Genomic DNA, 20,412 nt, shown 5'->3' with positions numbered 1-20,412 from the left:
CAATTGTGACTGATTATTCCTGATCACAGTTGGGTTTTTCTTGACCCAAGATATTAAAGTGTTATGCTATTTCCTTCAGTTCATTTTACAAATGAGGAGACTGGAACAACAGGATTAAGTAACTTGCCCAAGGTCACACAACGAGTATCTATGGCTGTATTTGAACTCAGAGGTAGTCTTCCTGACTCCAAATCTGGTACCCTGTCTACTGCATCACCTAGCTGCCCATGCTGTCAGCTAGCTCTTAGATTTTTTTTATTTTTTTTATTTTTTAGGTTTTTGCAAGGCAAATGGGGTTAAGTGGCTTGCCCAAGGCCATACAGCTAGGTAATTATTAAGTGTGAGACCGGATTTGAACCCAGGTACTCCTGACTCCAGGGCCGGTGCTTTATCCACTGCGCCACCTAGCCACCCCTTAGATATTTTTACTTGTATGTTCCACTGCTAACTGGAAATACTACACATCTAAAACTCCTTGCTGATGCCTGCCACCTTCTCCAAATACAGTTCTACCTCCTGACTTCCCTATGTCATCAAAGTATCATCATTCCCAATAAGCCTCTCAAAACCTAAAATAACCTTTGAATAACTCTTTTTCATCTCACTACTCCCAATATCCATCCAATGCCAAGGACTGTTCATTCTTACGTTACAATCTTTTCTCCAATCATTCATTCTATTTTTGTTCCCATTGCAACTACCCTCATTCAGGTCTTACTACCTCACACCGTGACCGTTGCAGTTGTCCAGTGTTGTCATTTTATTTTGTGGAACACTAAAAGTTCTATGAGAAAATGTCAATTTCAGCAATATTTATAATAGTTCAGGTTAAATTTTATATTTAAAACTTTTGAGGATAACAAACTCCCTAGTATTTTGTAATCCCAGGTTCATCAAACATTAGAATACTTTATGCATCTGGTATTTGTTCATTATTGCCTGACCTTTTCTACTGATCTATTTTTCTATTTTAATCAAGGACCAGATGGTTTAATAATTACTGTTTTATAGTAGGATTTGCAATCTGAGAATGAAAGTCCTCTTTCTCCTTTTGCTTTTTTTGTAATTTCTCTTTATATTCTTATTTTCTTCTTCAATATGAATTCTTAATATTTAGTCTAATTATTATTAAAGTATTTTGATCAGCAAAGCACTACTATAGATTAGATTAATTTGAGAAGTATTTTCATGTTTACCATGGTTCAGCCTAACCATGAACACTAAAGAATTCTCTAATCATTTAGATGTTACTTTATTATGGGGGGAAAAAATTTGTAAATTGACTTTATGTGAATCCTACATGTGTCAATCAGTTTAATTAGCAGTTTACTTACATATATTATGTCATCTTATATTGTATTTTCTTTCACTTTTTTCTGATTTTATTGTTGATCTGGAGATATGCTGATTATTTGGTGAGGTTACCTTATATCTAATATTTTGAGGAAATTGTTAATATTTCAATTAATGTTTTTGTTGATCTTCTTGCATTTTGTAAAAAAAGCCATGACATTATATGCAAATAGAGATATTTAAACCTCTTATTTGCCAATTCTTAAAGACTCTCTTGAATAATAATGTTAAAAGTGGGAGGCCTTCCTTTCACAGCCCTTATAAAACTCTGGTATCAGTACAAGGCTACAACAAAAGTGTAAACATTTCCTCCTAACTTGTGGGGATGCACTCCTGTGTCACCTCAGTCCCTTGTGAGAGTTGGCTCAAATTAAAAGTAATTTATCCACCAAGTTCCTACCAAATTTCAGTGAAGTTAATAACTCCCTTTTGTCTGGCTTCAGTTTGTAATGCATCAGACAAGTTGCTGAGGATTTTACTTCTCACTTATCTGGACTGGTCACCAGCAATACACCCTGGCTCCCAAGGTGACTGATGGCATGTTCTCCTGACCATTCAGAGTACAGAAGGTCATGGTCATAGGTATATCATCTAAAAGGGAAAAAAGAATCAACAGAAAAGAGACAGAAGCAATGCCAGAGCCATGGCAGCCTGGGTATAGAGGTAGAGCCTTGAGTCCTATCCACTCGGAGATTATTCTTCACTTCTGCTGAGGAACAAATAGAGAGTCAGAAAAGAGCCAGAGCAGAAACTAGCAGGATGCTTTCCATCATGCTTGTTTTAGAAACAGGAACCCTCCCCCATCTATTTCATGAGAGATCAGAGCATACTGAGCATGTTTTGTGAATGGAGCTCCATTGGTCAGGTCCCATACCTGACCAATTACACAGGTTCTGCAGTTTCTCCATTACATATAATGCTGGCTGTTGGCTTTACATAAATGCTTTCTGTTGGAGAAAATCTTCCATTCTTTTTTTTTCAAAAGAAAGATTTTATTTATTTTGAATTTAACATTTTTTTCTCCAATTCTTTCTTCCCTCTCCAACCCCCCAGAGAAGGCAGCCTGTTAGTCTTTACATAGTTTTCATGGTATACAATTAATCTAAGTTGAATGTGATGAGAGAGAAATCATATCCTTAAGGAAGAAAAATAAAGTATAAGAGATAGCAAATTTACATAAGATAGCAGTCCCCCCCCCCAAAAAAAAAAAAATTGAAGGTAATAGTCTTTGGTCTTTGTTCAAACTCTGCATTCTCTGCATACAGATGGTATTCTCCATTGCAGATAGCCCAGAATTGTCCCTGATTGTTGCACTGTTGGAATGAGCAAGTCCATCAAGGTTGCTCATCACCCCTGTGTTGCTGTTTGGGTGTACAGTGTTTTTCTGGTTCTGCTCATCTTGCTCAGTGTCAGTTCATGCAAATTCTTCCAGGCTTCCCTGTATTCCCATCCCTCCTAGTTTCTAATAGAACAATAGTGTTTCATGACATACATATACCACAGTTGTTAAACCATCCCCCAACTGAAGGACATTCATTTAATTTACAAATATTTGCTACCACAAACAGGGCTGCTATGAATATTTTTGTACAAGTGATGTTTTTACCCTTTTTTCATAATCTCTTCAGGGTGTAGACCCAGTAGTGGTATTACTAGATCAAAGAGTATGCACATTTTTGTTGCCCTTTGGGCATAACTCCAAATTGCTCTTCAGAAAGGTTGGATGAGTTCACAGCTCCATCAACATTGCATTAGTGATGGGGTGGCTAGGTGGCACAGTGGATAGAGCCCTGGAGTCAGGAGTACCTGAGTTCAGATGTGGCCTCAGACACAATAATTATCTAGCTGTGTGGCCTTACACAAGCCACTTAACCCCATTGCCTTGAGAAAATCTAAAATGAATGAATGAATAAACCATAAATAAATAAACAAACAAACAAACAATGCATTAGTGTCCCAAATTTTCCACATCCCTTCCAACACTGATCATCGTCCTTTCTGGTCATATTGGCTAGTCCGAGAGGTGTGAGGTGGTACCTCAGAGATGCTTTCTCTTGCATTCTTTAATAATTAGTGATTTAGAGCAATTTTTCATATGACTATGGATTGCTTTGATTTCCTCATCTATAAATTGCATTTGCATATATCCTTTGACCATTTGTCAATTGGAGAATGGCTTGTTTTTTCTGAAAATTTGACTCAGTTCTCTGTATATTTTAGAAATTAGTCCTTTGTCAGAATCATTAGTTGTAAAGATTGTTCCCCAATTTACTACATTTCTTTAGATCTTGGTTACAGTGGTTTGGCCTGTGCAAAAGTTTTTTAATTTAATGTAATCAAAATTATCTAGTTTTATTTTTAATGATATTCTCCATCTCTTCCTTAGTCATAAATTGCTTCCCTTTCCATAGATCTGGTAGGTATACTACTCCTTGATTTTCTAGTTTGCTTATGATATTGTTTTTTATGTCTAAATCCTGTATCCATTTTGATCTTATCTTGGCATAGGGTGTGAGGTATTGGTCTAATCCAAGTTTCTTCCATACTAACTTCCAATTTTCCCAACAGTTTTTATCGGAGAGTTTTTATCCCAATAGCTGGACTCTTTGGGTTTATCAAACAGCAGATTACTATAATCATTTCCTGCTATTGCACCTAGTCTATTCCACTCTATTTCTTAGCCAATACCAGACAGTTTTGATGACTGATGTTTTATAATATCAGGAAATCTTCCACTCCTGTACTTGTTCTTATTTGTACCATAAGTGATTTTCTAATCAAAAGCTCTTCAGAATCTATTGATATAATTATGTGAAAAAACTTAAGAATACATTGAGTGTGATATGTGTGATGTCACACCTGATATGGAAATATCCAGATATTCATTGATAAAGACTTCTGCCAATCAGACTTCAAACCTGCAGAGGCATTTGAAGAACTGGTGCTCAGAACACAAAGGAAATCTCAAAATGGCCACTGAGCACCAGATAGAGTTTTTCATAAGACTTACATAGTTTTAGAAGAAAAAAATACATTGGAATTTACAACTACCAAAAGGGAAGATAAAGATTTACATTTCAAAAATTAACTTGTGAAATTTATGGCAGACTAATAGAGAAGAAGGAGGTTTACATGTCAAAGATAGCAGAAGGGGGAAAAAATTTATCAGGTCAATTTGTAAATTCATCAGCAAACTCTGAGAGGAATTTATTGTGAGAGTTAATAAATTTATTCTGGAATTTATAACTAGATGATCGTTTTCATAAAGCTGAGCCAGAAATTCTTTTACCCTAACCAATTAGTCATCAGGGTTAAATTATTAGAGGGCTTAGCAAAATTCCATACTATAAGGAAAGTCTAAAATGATTGTGTTATTTTTTTTCCTCCCAAATAAATGGCTGTCCTAGGACCAAATAACAAGGAAATTTCACCCAAAGAATCCATTTTTACAAAGAAAAAAGGTACATTTTCTCATGTATTCTTTGGGACCACATTTTGTTATCATAAATACAGTATATAGTATAAAATTTCAGGGTTTTTTGTAGCTGTTGTCCTTTGCTGTAATACATTGCTGTATTCATTGTATTTGTCATTTTCCAGGTTCTGTCTTACTTCATTCTGCTTCAATTCATTTAAGTTATTTCATGGATCTCTGAATTCAAGTTCATCATTTTTTATGGTATAGTAATGTTCCATTAAATTCATATACTATGAATTTTTTAGCCATTCCCCTATTGATAAGCATGTACTTTGTTTCCTGTTTTTTAGTACTACAAAAAGTGCTACTGGGGCGGCTAGGTGGCACAGTGGATAGAGCACCGACCCTGGAGTCAGGAGTACCTGAGTTCAAATGCAGCCTCAGACACTTAATAATTACCTAACTGTGTGGCCTTGAGCAAGCCACTTAACCCCATTTCCCTTGCAAAAAAAAAAAAAAAGATTGGCTACTAGTAGCATTAATATTTGGAATGGGGGGAGGCAACTGGAGTCCAATGACTTGGTGTCTTGAGATTAGATTTGAACTCCGATCCTCCTAACCTCAGGGATAGTGCTCTATCCACTGTTCTACCTAGATGCACCTCTACCATTACTATTAGTAGCAAAAACACGGATTTATATTAGAGTCTGCCAACTGAGAAATGATTAAACAAATTAAACCATATGAATGCAATGGAATTATCACTATGCCATATTCATTATTTGATTCTTGATCCCTTCACCCTCTCCCCCATCCATTAATAAGTCAAGAAATATATTATCTATTATACATATGAAGTCATACAAAATATATCCATATTAGCTGTGTTGTGGAGGGGGAGGGGGGAATGGGGAGCAAGAAAAGTAGATAAATAAATAAAATATGCCTCAATCTATACTCAGATCCCATTAGTTCTATCTCTGGAAATGTATAGCATTTTTAATCAAGAATTTTTTGGAATTGACATGGATCATTGTATTGATCGGAGTAGCTATCTTTCACAATTGATTATTGTTACAATATTGCTGTTACTCTGTACAAGGTTCTCCTATTTTTACTTATTTTGCATCAGTTCATATAAGTTTTTCTAGGTTTTTCTGAACCTATCCTTTATCATTCCTTTATAGCACAATAGTATTTCCATAAACTTAGGTAAACTCTCCTACACACACACACACACACACACACACACACACACACACACACACGCAATCAGTGAGAAGACTAAGCATAAACTACTAGTATGGTTACTGTTCATTTCTCTATGGAAATACCTTTTTTTGCTCAGAATACCTGTTTTTCTAAGTCGCCTCTCCTCTCTAACTTAGAATGTGACCTGTAGATCAATTAGTGCATAGTAAGGCAGTGAATGGAGGAATTCTCAAATAACGTTCAGGCAGTAGATCTGGAGTGAGAAGGGAATGAGAAATTTTCAATATGCTGAAGAGTGTACTGGGAAGGGAATTTAGGAATCAGTAATGCCTCCCACTTTGTTCATTTAGCTGCTGTGCACCTACTTAACAGGTAGGGGAGGGGCGGGAAATGGGGATAAATATTCAGTGAACCTTTAGAGCCTGCAATTACAATACCCAGTTAAAATACCTGATTTCCTTCTTCTATTCTCTCATCTAAGCCTAGAAATGCTTAATTTGACTTTGATAAAAATGAAACTTATAAGGTATTTCCTGATCTGTTTTATCAGTTGTAACTAATTACAGCACAAGCATGATTATGCATATAACTAAACATATAAACACATTAATTTTGCATTACTTAAATTCAGTGTTCACATATGTTCATGAGAGCTTAGACTTCATGGGTTGTTACTTAATATGACATGGTCACCTGGCTCACATTTTTAAAAATATTAGAAGGAATGTTGAGAGGCTTAAGTCTCTTCCCTAGAGTAGGTATAAGCTTCTAATGGCTCTAGGAACCAGGCCAAATAGGATCCTTCTCTTCTGCAGCCTGTGGATGACTATATCCTTCATTTTATAAGCACTGTTTAAAAATGTCTCTATGTCATGATCATTTCTAATAAATTAATGTTTATTTAGTGCTTCTCCTCATTTATCATGCTTACTACCCACTCCTTCTCATAACTGATTTCTCTCTATCTCATTCTGAAGCCCCTAGGTTTTCTCCCAAAACAAGATGTTGTTGTTATTCATTCTTCATACTCAAAGAAGACCAATGACATCATGATGTTAGGCCTTTAAAGTGGACTGTGGCTGCTCAGTCCAATATGAGTCCATAAGGCTTTAACACAGGTTGGGTTCAAATAGTCTGTCTGAATATTTGGAATGGAGATGTCTCTAGATTTGCACATGTCACATTTCCTTGAGCTTATGTGATTCTGCTTTGCTTATGGAGTATAGTGTCTTCTTTGTTGTGGACCAGTTACGTATGCTAGGCAGTCCTTTGCTAGTGTCTCCTTTGTCTTCCAATATTAAAGTTCTTCATAGGGACCTGAAATGTGTCCTTGTATCGCTTCTACTGACCTCTGCGTGAGTACTTGCCTTCTGCCAGTTTTCCATAGTTTACATACATTGGCCATTCAAGTTATGTGGCTAGCCCATTGGTGTTGTACTTTCTTCATTGGAGTATGAATACTTAGCAGAAAGCACAGTGGCATCTGGTACCCTATCTTGCCAGGTTATCTTCAGAAATTTCCTAAGACAGTTCAAATGGAAGCAATTCAATTAAACAAGGAGTTTTTAATTAAAGTGGATTTGTATTTCTGTTTCCTATACCATATTTATACATGAAAACCATTCCTTATTAAGCTACGTTTAGTAATAAAACAGATGATAAGTAGTTATTATTCAGTATTACTGTCTATTAGATTTTTAAATGTGCTAAGGCTGATATTCAACTAATCACATCAATTTCTGTTCATTTGTCATAAATTTAAGTAAACAAGATAATTATATGAAGTAGGAAAGTACTTACTATGATAATTTATCTCTTCTAAGAATAAATTTCATCTACTCTGGAGTCTAGAATTCATTTCTTCATTTAATATATTTCGGGTATCTAGAAAATCAATCAGCTAATCTTTGTAAGTTGAGATCTCCAGGACTGGTAACTCTCCAACAATCCTTTTTCTTTATCTACTTTCTACTTTGAGTTCATTTCTCAAAGGCTGGCTATCTCCTAAATAAGGGAACTAGACTCAGAGCACTTCAGTTTCACTCTCACCTCATATACTCTTGAGGAACAAATCTATTTTTGTTCTAGTGGTCCTCCCTAGTTGGTAGGGAGCAAGAGTGGGGAGGATAAAGTAAAAAAAAAGTGCCAGAGTACAAACATGAATCATATATGGAACAAGCAATTTTATTCTTACACACAGAAAAGAAAATGCTCAACAAGAAAGTATTAGGTGAGAAGTTAGTATTTTTAATCCTCAATGGTACATTTTACAAGTAACTTCCTTGTGAGAGTTGCTTATTATTTTATATTTTTCCCTGCATGCAGCCTGATCTATGGCAAATGAACTCTTATAAAAGTTTCTCTCCCCTGTTCCCCTTCTGTTCCTGCTGCTGTTGCCATTGCTATTGTTCTAGTAACTGGTGCTCCTCTGTTCATGTGTTCTGGAATGGGAAGAAAATGCCAGCTTCCTTTTGAGCATGAAGCTCTGAGGTAAATAAAAGAATAGGAGGTGACCCCATCCTAGATCCAGAATTGCCTAGGAGGTCATTAGCTCACAGCCTGAAACCCAGAGCTCAGAGAGAATTGCCAAGGCAGGCATGAGGAAGAAGGCAAAGAGATAAGGAGATCCCTTGCTGTATCTGTAGAGTTCAATAGTCAAGTAATGATCATTATGGCTAATATGAAGTAGTCATAAGATTTCTAAAATAGAATAGAATGAAAGGTCCCTCCATCACTCATCTCCAGGGCACGCTCCTCAGCTGCCTAATGTAGAACAGTGTAGGAGACTGTAGATAAAGAGTGTAATCAGGATGAGTATGATCAAGATTGACAAAGTTGAGGTATGTGAAATATCTCATAGGAAAAAGAAGTAAACTGAAAAACAAATGGTTGAGAAATAATTTAAGACTCATTGGACTAGGGCAACTAGGTGGCACAGTGGATAGAGCACCAGCCCTGGAGTCAGGAGAACATGATTTCAAATTCAACCTCAAACACTTAATAATTGTCTAACTCCATTGCCTTCAATAAATAAAAAAGACTCATTGGACTATGTAAAAGCCATTATTATCAACAAGAAAATAGAACCTAGACATCATATTAAGAAATCAAAAAAGAAAACTGTCCAGACAGCATCAATTCTTTAGGGCAAACATGGAAAAGTCCACTGGTTATCTCTTAAAAGAAACCCCACAATGAAAATTTCCGGGAATATCATAGTCAAAATCTAGTGCTTCTATGTCAAACTAAAAATATTGCAAGTATTCAGAAAGAAAGAAACTGAGAAAGCACAATCAAGATCACACAAGATGTAGTAGTCACTATTATTACAGAATGGAGGGCTTGTAATTTGATACTCCAGAAGGCTTGCAACAAGAACATTTACCAGGAAAAAATAGTATAATCTTACAAAGTACAAAGGAATCTTTAACAAAATAATGTAATTTCAATTGTGGCTGATGAAAAGATCAGAGCTTAGTAAAAATTTGACTCAAAAACACAGGATTCAAGAGAGGCATAAAAAAGATAAACCCAAGTGAGAAATCATAAGGGACTAAAAAAAGTTATATTTTTATAATGGAGATGATACATATGACCACTCGGTACATTTTCATTACCAGGGATCATAGAGGGAGTCTAATTAGATAAGAGGACCTGAGTGTGATTCTATTGTATTTGAATGATCTCAGAAGGAGAATGGAATGGGTGGGGAAGAAAGCACCACATTTGGAACATTGCTATCTCTTTGATAGAGTGTGAATATGTATCATCATTCTAGGAGCTTAGTACTGGTGTACCATATTAAGGATGACTAAGCCATGGCATTTGGGGATGATCAAATGAGTCATGGTTAGTTTGCATCTGAGCTATACCCTTAGACTTGGCCTTTAAAGGGGAATAATAAACGGGAGGGAGGGAGGGAGGGAGGGAGAGAGAGAGAGAGAGAGAGAGAGAGAGAGAGAGAGAGAGAACGAACGAGAACAAACACTCTGGAGACTTAGATTTAACTTCCTTTAAAGAAAAGTTGTGCATCTCAGTTCCCTCCAAGGAATCATGTGGTCCCAGGAGAAAGAAGGGTATGACTGTAAAAAGGGTAGCAACAAGAGACAATGCCAGATAAGTAGAAATTCCTGGGATAAGCCAACTGTAAGACTGAGTATGATTCAGTATCTATGGATATAGTCCACATAAGTAAAAGTACTTTGAGGAGTCCTCAATAATTTTAAGAGTATAAAGGGATTCTAAGACCAAAAAATTTGATAAGTGTCGCTTGAGACTAAGTCTCCCGTGCAAAGAAGAGGAATTCCTAGACAACATCAAATCATTAAATCAATCTCCTGGCAAGAAGAGGAATCCCAGGAAAAAATACCAAGTATTTGAACCAAAAAAGCTAGAACCCAAGAATGGCAAGAGATAGAGTCATGATGAGGAGATCTACATAAGGTCTAGTCTCCCATTACTACTGAGTTAGAAAGGTACCTCTTTGAGCAAGATTCCTTCCAAGATCTTTCCCCCCTTTCAGAGTAAGAAGCACTAACAGGGTAAGCAATATGAACCGGAAGATGATGAAGATGTCTAGATGGCCTTGGGCATAAATTTTTAGAATTCTGCATCATCTATTGGACAAAAATAAAGCCTGCCCTGGATATAATGAGTAGTCTTCTCCATTTTCCTTCCTCTGCTGAAGAAGCATAAATGCTGGGGATAAACTGGGATCCAATAGGAGATCTCGATTGGAGACATAAATGAAGACATTACCAAACTTTGGATGGAGTCACAAAGAATATTTTGGGATGATAGTAATCCTCCAAGATTTAGTTTGATCCATGCATGCGTAGAGTTTCAGTTTTGTTACATCAGTAATAGACTGATTAGGATGTAATTCTGACTCTTATTTGACTTAAGTTCTTTATTACAAATGTACTAAGGAGAAATGACCTGAAATTTGTAAGCAGAATATAATAAAGCATCATATTATGATTTCTATATAGTTTTATATAGTAGCTAAAAGATCTCAAAACATTTTACAAAATTACATTTCTTATGAAGTGTTGTAAAGAATAGAAAACTGTTTTTTAAGACTAATTCTCAGGGCAGCTAGGTGGTGTAGTGGATAAAGCACCAGCCCTGGAGTCAGGAGTACCTGGGTTCAAATCCAGTCTCAGACACTTAATAATTACCTAGCTGTGTGGCCTTGGGCAAGCCACTTAACCCCATTTGCCTTGCAAAAAAACCTAAAAAAAAAAACTAATTCTCCCTATTTTACCCCAGATTTTGAAGTACAGCAACCACTTATAGCTCAGTCCTACCAATTCATTCTGTTTCTAACCTAACCAGTTTTCCCCTATATAAGACAGCATGGTGGCTACTCACTTTCAGGATCTTTCCATATAAAAAATGAATTGTTGGGGTTACCTAAGTGACTTAGCTCACTGTGGCTCCGAATTCTGTAGAATCAAGTGATTTATCAGTTCAACCTACTCACCTATAGGAATTATAGGTATGCATTATCATGCCATGGCTTTAGGATTCTTAAATTGAGAGAGTATTTGATGGATAGAACAATGAACTTGACATCATTTGTACCTGTTTAACCTTGAGCAAGTCACTTGACCTCTCTGGGCTTTAGTTTCTATATCTGTAATGAGGAGGTAAATCTACATGACATCTAATGTCCCCTCTTTATTGTTTTTCAGTTATTTCAGACTCTTTCTGACCCCATTTGGGTTTTTCTTTGCAAAGCTACTAGAGTGTTTTGCGGTTTCTTTCTCTAGTTCTTTTTGCAGATGAGAAAACTGAGGCAAGGTTATGTGAATTACCTGGGGCCATATAGCTAGTACATATATGAGACTAATTTTGAACTCAGGTTTTCCTGACTCCTTGGGCCTTGCTGCCCCAAATGTTCCTTCTTGCTCAAACTTTATCTGTGCTTCACAGGCCTTCCTTTTTTTAACTGAAAAGTTTCAACAAATATAATGAATTTCTGAAAACATTTGTAAACAAATTCCAATTTTTGGAATGGCTTATATGTATGTCATGGAACACTATTGTTCTATTAGAAACCAGGAGGGATGGGAATTTAGGGAAGCCTGGAAAGATTTGCATGAATGATGCTGAGCGAGATGAGCAGAACCAGAAAAACATTGTACACCCTAACAGCAACATAGGGGTGATGATCAACCCTGATGGACTTGCTCATCCCTTCAGTGCAACAACCAGGGACAATTTTGAGCTATCTGCAATGGGAAATAACATCTGTATCCAGAGGAAGAATTATGGACTTTGAACAAAGAACAAAGACTATTACTGTCAAATTAGAAAAAGAAAAGCACATTATATGATTAATGTAATTTTACTATCTCATACTTTATTTTTCTTCCTTAAGGATATGATTTCTCTGTCATCACATTCAGCTGAGATCAATGTATAACATGGAATCAATGTAAACACTAACAGAATGCCTCCTGTGGAGGGTGGGAGGAGGGAAGCAAGAATAGGGGATAAATTGTAAAACTCAAGATAAATAAAATCTTTCTTTAAAAAAAAATTCCAATTTCAAACTCACTATCATTACAAAATACTGAAATATTTCTATGGGAAACCCTTTACTATACCAGGAGGAAAACTTATGGAAAGGCAGGATTAAGATTGGCTTTGAAGAGGCTGAATGCTTTGTAGCATTTTCAGAACTTTGACATACTTTGTAGCATTTCCTTAATACTTTTCCATGACTAGAGAGTAAGAAGGGAGAGGTTGTTAAATTCACCCCACTGAAATTTCTCTGAATCATATCTCTTGTCTGTGATTTGGTGGGGAGGGAAAAGAGAGGGTTAGAATATATGTTTATATTTGTGAAGGGAGTTCAGAGTGTGGAATTTCTTTCCAGTGATAAAATCTGTTATTTCTTTGTAACATACTTTAAAACAGTGATCTTCAAATTTCTTTGATCATTTATCATTAAAAGAAAATCTTGAGCACACTCCTCTCACATCCAGGAGTGTATTAACTAAGTTATAAATTATATACATATACCACCATAATATTACTATAGACTTTGTAAAACTTAGACAAAATGTAAGTTAAATAGGGAGAGATGAAATATTTGAGACTTCCAGACAAGATGGCAGAGAGAAGACAGGCACAGTTCTAAAGTCTCCTGATCTTTCCCCATCTATAACATGAAACAACCCTCTTAAAAGAAATCTGACCCACAAAACTCAGAAAGAAAAGCCAGGAGAAAGAACATTACCTCAGGATTTGTCTCCAGCAGCAGCTTTGGCCGAATTCGGGTGGGTAAGTCTGGGCTCAGAGGGAGGATCAGCCCCAGATCAACCAGATTAACAGCTGAATTGGAGTCGGGAGTCTGAGGGCCCAAGAGCCGGACCTGTTGAATGAGCAGTGGGGCTAGATGGCAGGGGCTTGAGTCAACTAGGGAGCAGAGGCACTGGTGTTGGTGCTGTCCCTCTGGAGCTTGCAGACAGGGCTAGGGGGAGAGTTCTGGAGCAGGAGAGTTGGGGACACCATCCCTGGGCTCCTCTGGTCTGAGGAACACTTGAGTCCACGCCTCCATTACTGCTGAGGCTTCTTTCCAGAACCAACAATTGCAAACTACTTCTGCCTCAGGCCCAGGTGTGTGAGCAGAAGAACCAGCCCAGCTGAGGAATGACCTCACCCCAGGGCAAAGCCCACCATTGATTGAAGGCCAAAGAATTCAATAACTCCACCTCCTCCCTTCAAGCAAAGGGAGAAGGCCTCAATCAAGGTCACAGACACTCCAGAAAAAAGCAACCAGCACCTCCTACTGGCCAGCCAGAGAAATTGCATTCAGTGAGTAAAGCCTCTCCGATCCCAAGCCCCTGTGAACCAGCCCCTTTCCAACTCAAGGACTTAGCAAAATGAAGAAGGGTCAGGGGAAAGGTGGAGCCATAGAAAAATTCTTGGAAGGGAAAGACCCTAACTCAGAGAGACCTAGAAACTCTGAGGAGAATACAATCTGGTCTTCAGCACAGAAAGACTTCCTTGAAGAAATAAGGAAGGAGTTTAAAAATCAACTGAAAAATTTGGGAGAAACAATACCTTGCAACAAGAAAACAAATCCTTAGAAAATACAATTGGACAAATACAAAAGGATAATAAATCTCTCAGATCCTCAATAGGACAAATACAAAATGAGAATAAATCTCTCAGATCATCAATTGGACAAATACAAAATGAGAATGAAGCTTTCATATCAATTGGACAAATACAAAATGAGAATAATTCTCTCAGATCCTCAATTGGGAAAATGCAAAAAAGAAAATAACTCTCACAAAATCTCAATTAGTCCAATGGAAAGCTTTTTCAAAAGTAGAATTGACCAGTTGGAAAAGGAGTTGCAAAACGTTAATGAAGAAAACTCCTCCCTAAAAAATGAATGGAGTCTACAGAAACTAATGACTCCATGAGACAGCAAAGAGTCAGTTAAACAAAATCAAAAATAGAAAAAAATAGAAGAAAATGTAAAATACCTCATCAACAAAACCACTGACCTCGAGAATAGATCGAGGGGGGGCAACCTGAAAATTATAGGACTTCCTGAAAACATGGAAGAGAAAAAAAGCCTGGACTTAATATTACAGGATCTAGTGATGGAAAACTGCCCTGATATCATGGAATCGGAGGGCAAAGTAGTTATTGAAAAAGTACATTGATCCCCACCAGAAAAAGATCCTAAAATGAAAACACCAAGGAATGTTGTGGCCAAATTCCAAAACTATCATATAAAAGAGAAAATCCTGCAAGCAGCCATAAAGAAACAATTTAAATATCTAGGATCCATGGTAAGGATTACACAGGACCTGGCTGAATCAATATTAAGGGATCGAAGGGCCTGGAACAAGATATTTGGAAGAGAAAGGGAGCTTGGAATGCAGCCAAGAATCCACTATCCCACAAAGCTGAGCCTTTTCTTCCAGGGAAAAAGATGGGCATTTAACAATGAAAGAATTCCAAAAATTCCTGATGAAAAGACCAGAGCTAAATAGAAAATTTGGACATCAAACAGGAGGTTCAAGAGACACATGAAAAGATAAAAAAAAAGGGGGGGTAAAAGGAAAAAAAAACACTATCCAGTAAGTTGAAACTGGCTATATCCCAGCATGGGGAAAAAAGATTCTCATAAATCTTGAGAATTATAACTCTAACAGAGAGAATATACCTAGCCAGAAGTGATGGACATTCATGATCTATCCATGAGATGTAATGACCTATCTAATGGGATGTAACTGGCTTTAACCCCACTTGGGAGAAAGACTCTAATAACTCAAGAATTTTAACTCTATTAGGTAGAATGTACTTATCTAGAAGTGACAGATACTCAGAATTTTCTGTGACTCAGATTATCTTAAAAAAACACTACCTCCTTAAAAAGGGGGACAGGAAAGAGACAGGAGGAGGGAGGGGATTGAATGGGGTAAATCTCATTACACTAAGAGGTACAAAATACCTATGGTAATAGAGAGGAAGAAGGGAGGAGATGAGAAACATCTGAATCTTCTCTCATCAGACTTGGCTTAAAGTCAACTTACACATACTTAGTTAACTTATAAAACATCTAACCTTTCAAGTATTAAAAGGGGAAAATAACAAAAGGAAGGGAAAAGGGAAAGGGGAAAGAAAGGGGAGGGGGTGATATAGGAGAGCAAACACACTGAAGGGGGTGGTATTCAGAAACACAATACTGGGGAATGTGGATAAAGGGGAGGAATTCCCAGGGTAGAAAATACAGAGGGAAGATGGCATGGAGGACAATAAAGAATTAGTAATCGAAATAATATTTGAACCAAGAGGTTCAAATGTGGTAATGTAAATAGAATGCTTGCTGGGCCTGAAATCAGAAAGACTTAAATTTAAATCTAGGTTCAGACATTTATTAGCTCCATGAACCCAGCAAGTAATTTAATCTCTCTATGCTTCAATTTTCTCAGTTGGAAAATGGAAATAATAATAATATCAATCTCAAAGGTTGTTGTGAGGATCAAATATTTGTAAAAGTCCTTAGCATAGTGCTTATAAACTGTGTGTGTGTGTTTATAGACATATTTATCCTTTTTACATTGCAACTTTCCCCATCAAGTTTTTAATATGTTACAGATTGACATAAGAAATTAAATGGGAATTTTAGAGGAGTTTTGTGGAAGCTACAGCTGACACGCAAAGGTCAGTAGATGACACAAAAAGTTTAGAAACTCAAAGATGCATATTATATAAACATATATGTCTGTGTGTATGTACTGAATAATATCAACCCAAATTTTACAATAAGGAACTATAAACATTCCATAAAGGAAAAAAAAATTCAGACTTCTTGTTTTATACAGATTTTCCAGGTCACAGAGGTACCACATTCCCTAACCCCCACAATGTAGAAGGGATAACTATTTCCATCAAGAGGTCACCAGAGTTTATGGAATGATTTGGTCAGACATGTTGTTTGGGAAAATCATGTTGGCAACTATATGGAGTATATATCAGAAAAGACAAGGCAGGAAAATAAACTGGGAAGCTATTACAATAAATCTAAGCAGGAGATGCTAAGGCCCTGAATTATGTTGGAAATTGGGTTAATAGAAAGAATTGGACAAATTGGAATGATATGGGTAGAGGACCAAGAAGATTTAATGATTGTATGTGTGAGGTGAGAAAAGGTGAATCATGGAAGATGAGACAAGGTTGTGATTGGAAGGATGTTAAATTTATGAGTCATGCTTATGGGGGAAAGATAATGTAATAATACCCCCATGTCTACTTCTCGTGTGAGACTCTTCCTCTCACAGTGAAAAGGAATAAAGAATTTTTATTCACCCATCACTGTCAGCAGTAGAGAGCAAGTAACTGGGGAGCTCCTGCCTTTTCCAGAAGTGATCTAAGGAACAGGGAAGAGAAATTTTCCTCAGTGGCATCTTTAGGAAACTATTAACCATTTGGCTTATTATTTGTTTTGAGAGTCCAATCAACACTTAGTTCAGAAGTAGGTAAGGAGAAGTTGGGAGCTTATGTAGAACTAGAAGATAAAGTAGAGGTATTTGGGGGATAATTAGGGAATAAAAGTAAGTGGTTATATTGAACATAAGCCATGACGATACAACCTGGGCTTTATCTTTTCATTCTCCAATTGGTTAATCATACACTCTAGTACAAGCCCCCTTTTCCCCCTACCCCAAGTTTATCACTTGTTTGAGGATTGCTTGAGGCACTGAAATTAAGAAAATAAGCATATTCTTCTTTGTTTTTTCCTCCACAAAACAGTGGGATTAAGTAATTTGCCCAAGGTCCTACAGCTAAATAAGTATTGTTTAAGGTCAAAAATTTGAACTCAAGTCCTTCTGACTCCAAGGCCAGTGCTCTATCTACTATGCACCTAGCTTCCCCTCTCTGGTTTCTTTTAAGACTCAAGCACCAACTTCTCCAAGAGGATGTCTTACCCATCTTCTCATCCAGGGTTGCATTGGAACCCATTTGTACCTGTCAAGCTGCTTGTTCATTTTCATTGTGAGCATCTTCACCTCATAAATCAGCTAACACCACAAATCAAATTTGATTTCGTTGATTGACTAGTCTTAAAAAAAGTTATGTACAAAAGATTAATAACACAAATTAAACTGAAAACTCTGTCATTCATACTTGTTTTCTGGCTAGTTGATTGTTAACCATATACTATGTTAACCGATGTTGACATTGTTCTTTATCTCCCCCCCCCCCCCATCTCGCACTTTAGCTTCATGAGACTTCTGTACCAAGATTACCTTTTTACTCCATGTTATCATTTCTGCAGCTATTTATTTACAAGTTGTCTTTCACTGAGGTATTATTTTGCATGTCTTCCCACCTTTCTTTGTATCTCTAACTTCATATAGTATCTGGAACATGGTAAGCATTTAATTAATGCTTTTTAAGAGAGGATCATCTAAGCCATGTTTGGGGAACCTAAAGTCCAGTGACCCTTTTGGATTTGGTGCTGCCAAGGCAATTGCAGGCAGTACTCAGAATTCAATAATCCTAGGAGTTTTTTAGGAGTGAATTAAAGGTTTGAATGATATTATAACCATTGAATGATGTTATATCCAAATGGTCCTTGGCAGAAAAAAAGTTCCTTACTCCTGCTCTAAACAAATTAATAATGTAAGTAAAATTCCAAATTAATGTTTAATAGGACAGAAATTTAGAAGCAGCTGAATTATGTCCATACAGTTGAGGTGATCTAACTTAATCTTTATATACATTAGTAACATTAATAACCTTGTGTTATGCTTGTGCAGTTGTCAGAATGGTTATTTTATAATTTCTATCTCAATCTAAGTTTTGGAAATGAGTCCCCCACTAAGTCAAGATTTTACTATTAGGGGTTTCATTTTCTAATTCCTTCAGTTCTTTTTTCTTTTATTATTTTTGAGTTACAGCTTCTCTAATGTGTTAGCTTGTAACTGGAATGGCCAATAACTCAAAAATAGGATTTATCTTTTATAATGTTCATTTCATTTTACATTGTAACTCCTGAGGTTTGAAGAACATAGAGGTTTATTAAGTAGGCAGAGCTCATATTCTTTTTTCCAAAAGAAGTGACAGGACAGTTGTGTGAGCCCATTTGTGCTACCACTTCTTAGGATAAATTGCTGGTCAGGTTGGGATTGAAGGTAATATACATTTGATTCCAACCTAGCACTTGTGTATTTATTTTGTTGCTATGTAGTTTTCCATGGTGCTAATCTCTCATTGGATATTCATTTAAATTAATAATTATCAGAAATTAATAATAATCAGAAAAATGACATTAGGACAAAAAAAAGAGCTAAATTGGCATGACCCACCCAACCAGTGAGCACATGGAATTTCCTGTAATTGCTTGAAGTCTAGTTTCTAAGGCCTATTATCATTTCTGCAAATGCTGTTTCCTATGGTTTGTTATGATAAATTCCTTTGTGGAAACAATGACAGTGTAATAAAATACTCAGGAAAAGAAAATTCTTACTTTTTCTTTACTTCTTTTTATTCCTAAGATTCCATGTTTTGTTTCTATTTAACCTGAGATTTTTTAAAAATCGTATGTCTCTATGTATTTCCCTGTTAAGATATGCTTTATGGCTTAGTGGATGAAGCACCAGCCTTGGAGTCAGGAGTACCTGGGTTCAAATCCGGTCTCAGACACTTAATAATTACCTAGCTGTGTGGCCTTGGGCAAGCCACTTAACCCCATTTGCCTTGCAAAAACCTAAAAAAAAAAAAAAAAGATATGCTTTAGAATAAAAGAGAATTTTCATGGAAAAATAAAGCAGGGGTGGGGGATGGCTAGGTGGCACAGTGGATAGAGCACCAGCCCTGGAGTCAGGAGTACCTGAGTTCAAATTTGGCCTCAGACACTTAATAATTTCCTAACTGTGTGGCTTTGGGCAAGCCACTTAACCCCATTTGCCTTGCAAAAAAATCTAAAAAATAAATAAACAAATAAATAAAGTAATAGAATGAAATAATAAAATCCACATAAGAGTCTTGTTACTTCCTAGAAAATTGTTCTTTTAATAGTTTTTAAGATATAAATTGTAATCTTTTAAAATTCTTGCTAATAAAATTTAACCTTTATTAATATTTATTCTATAAAGATGATCTGTTAGATTTCATTGTGTTAGAGAAAATAGCAAGCTAAACTTAAAGTGGAGACAATGTAGTGTGGTGGAAGTGGGAATTAGTCCAATCCTGACCCTGCCACTGATCAATTGTATAACCTTGAGCATATATAGGTATATACATAGATAGATAGATAGATATACACACATATGTTTATGTTTTTATATATATATATGTATATATTTATCCCTTTGAAGACTCTGAATTTAAACATGCCATTGTGTAGGTTTCTTCTAGTCATACAGTAACAAGGAGTGAGATGGCTTTTGAAAGCCTTAACCCAATCATTTCATTTGCATACCTGAATTGGGTGCAATTGGCTTTGTGCCTCTGGCTTACCTGAAACTTTTGTAACTCTAGTCATCTTTGTGCCTTTGAATTCATGGGAGCTTTGTTTTGGGTCCCAATTGTCACGAAATACCTTTTTCACTCCTAAGAACTCTGGTTCATTTTTAGCTGCCTTGACTGATATATAAACAGTTTGGCAGAGTGTGAATGTGATATAATGGGAACAGCTGGTTTGTTGACGCAAGGACATTCTGAATCTATGACATTTGGCTGTAGGTATAGCTGAGAGAACACAACAGAAGCCCTACATGATGACATTCATTACAATTAGATGGATTTCACTGTGTATGACCCTTAGAAGGAAATAGAAGTCATAGCTACTGATCTTCAGCAATGGAGGTTGAAACGTGATTTTTTTCCCAGCAATAATGCCAGAATAGCAAATGCTGCCACCAAGTGTGAGAAATAATTACATATAAGAA

At 36.5% G+C, this 20,412-nt stretch overlaps 1 protein-coding gene across 1 annotated transcript in view; it reads left to right on the top strand.

Moving 5' to 3' along the window:
- PPM1E (protein phosphatase, Mg2+/Mn2+ dependent 1E) overlaps positions 1 to 20,412 on the top strand; it is a 220,678-nt gene that overhangs the window by 140,790 nt on the left and 59,476 nt on the right. The window lies entirely within an intron of this gene.

The sequence above is a fragment of the Macrotis lagotis genome, chromosome 2 (assembly GCF_037893015.1).
Source record: "Macrotis lagotis isolate mMagLag1 chromosome 2, bilby.v1.9.chrom.fasta, whole genome shotgun sequence".
NCBI lineage: Eukaryota > Metazoa > Chordata > Mammalia > Peramelemorphia > Peramelidae > Macrotis > Macrotis lagotis.
This window is presented reverse-complemented; position numbering and strand designations above follow the sequence as displayed.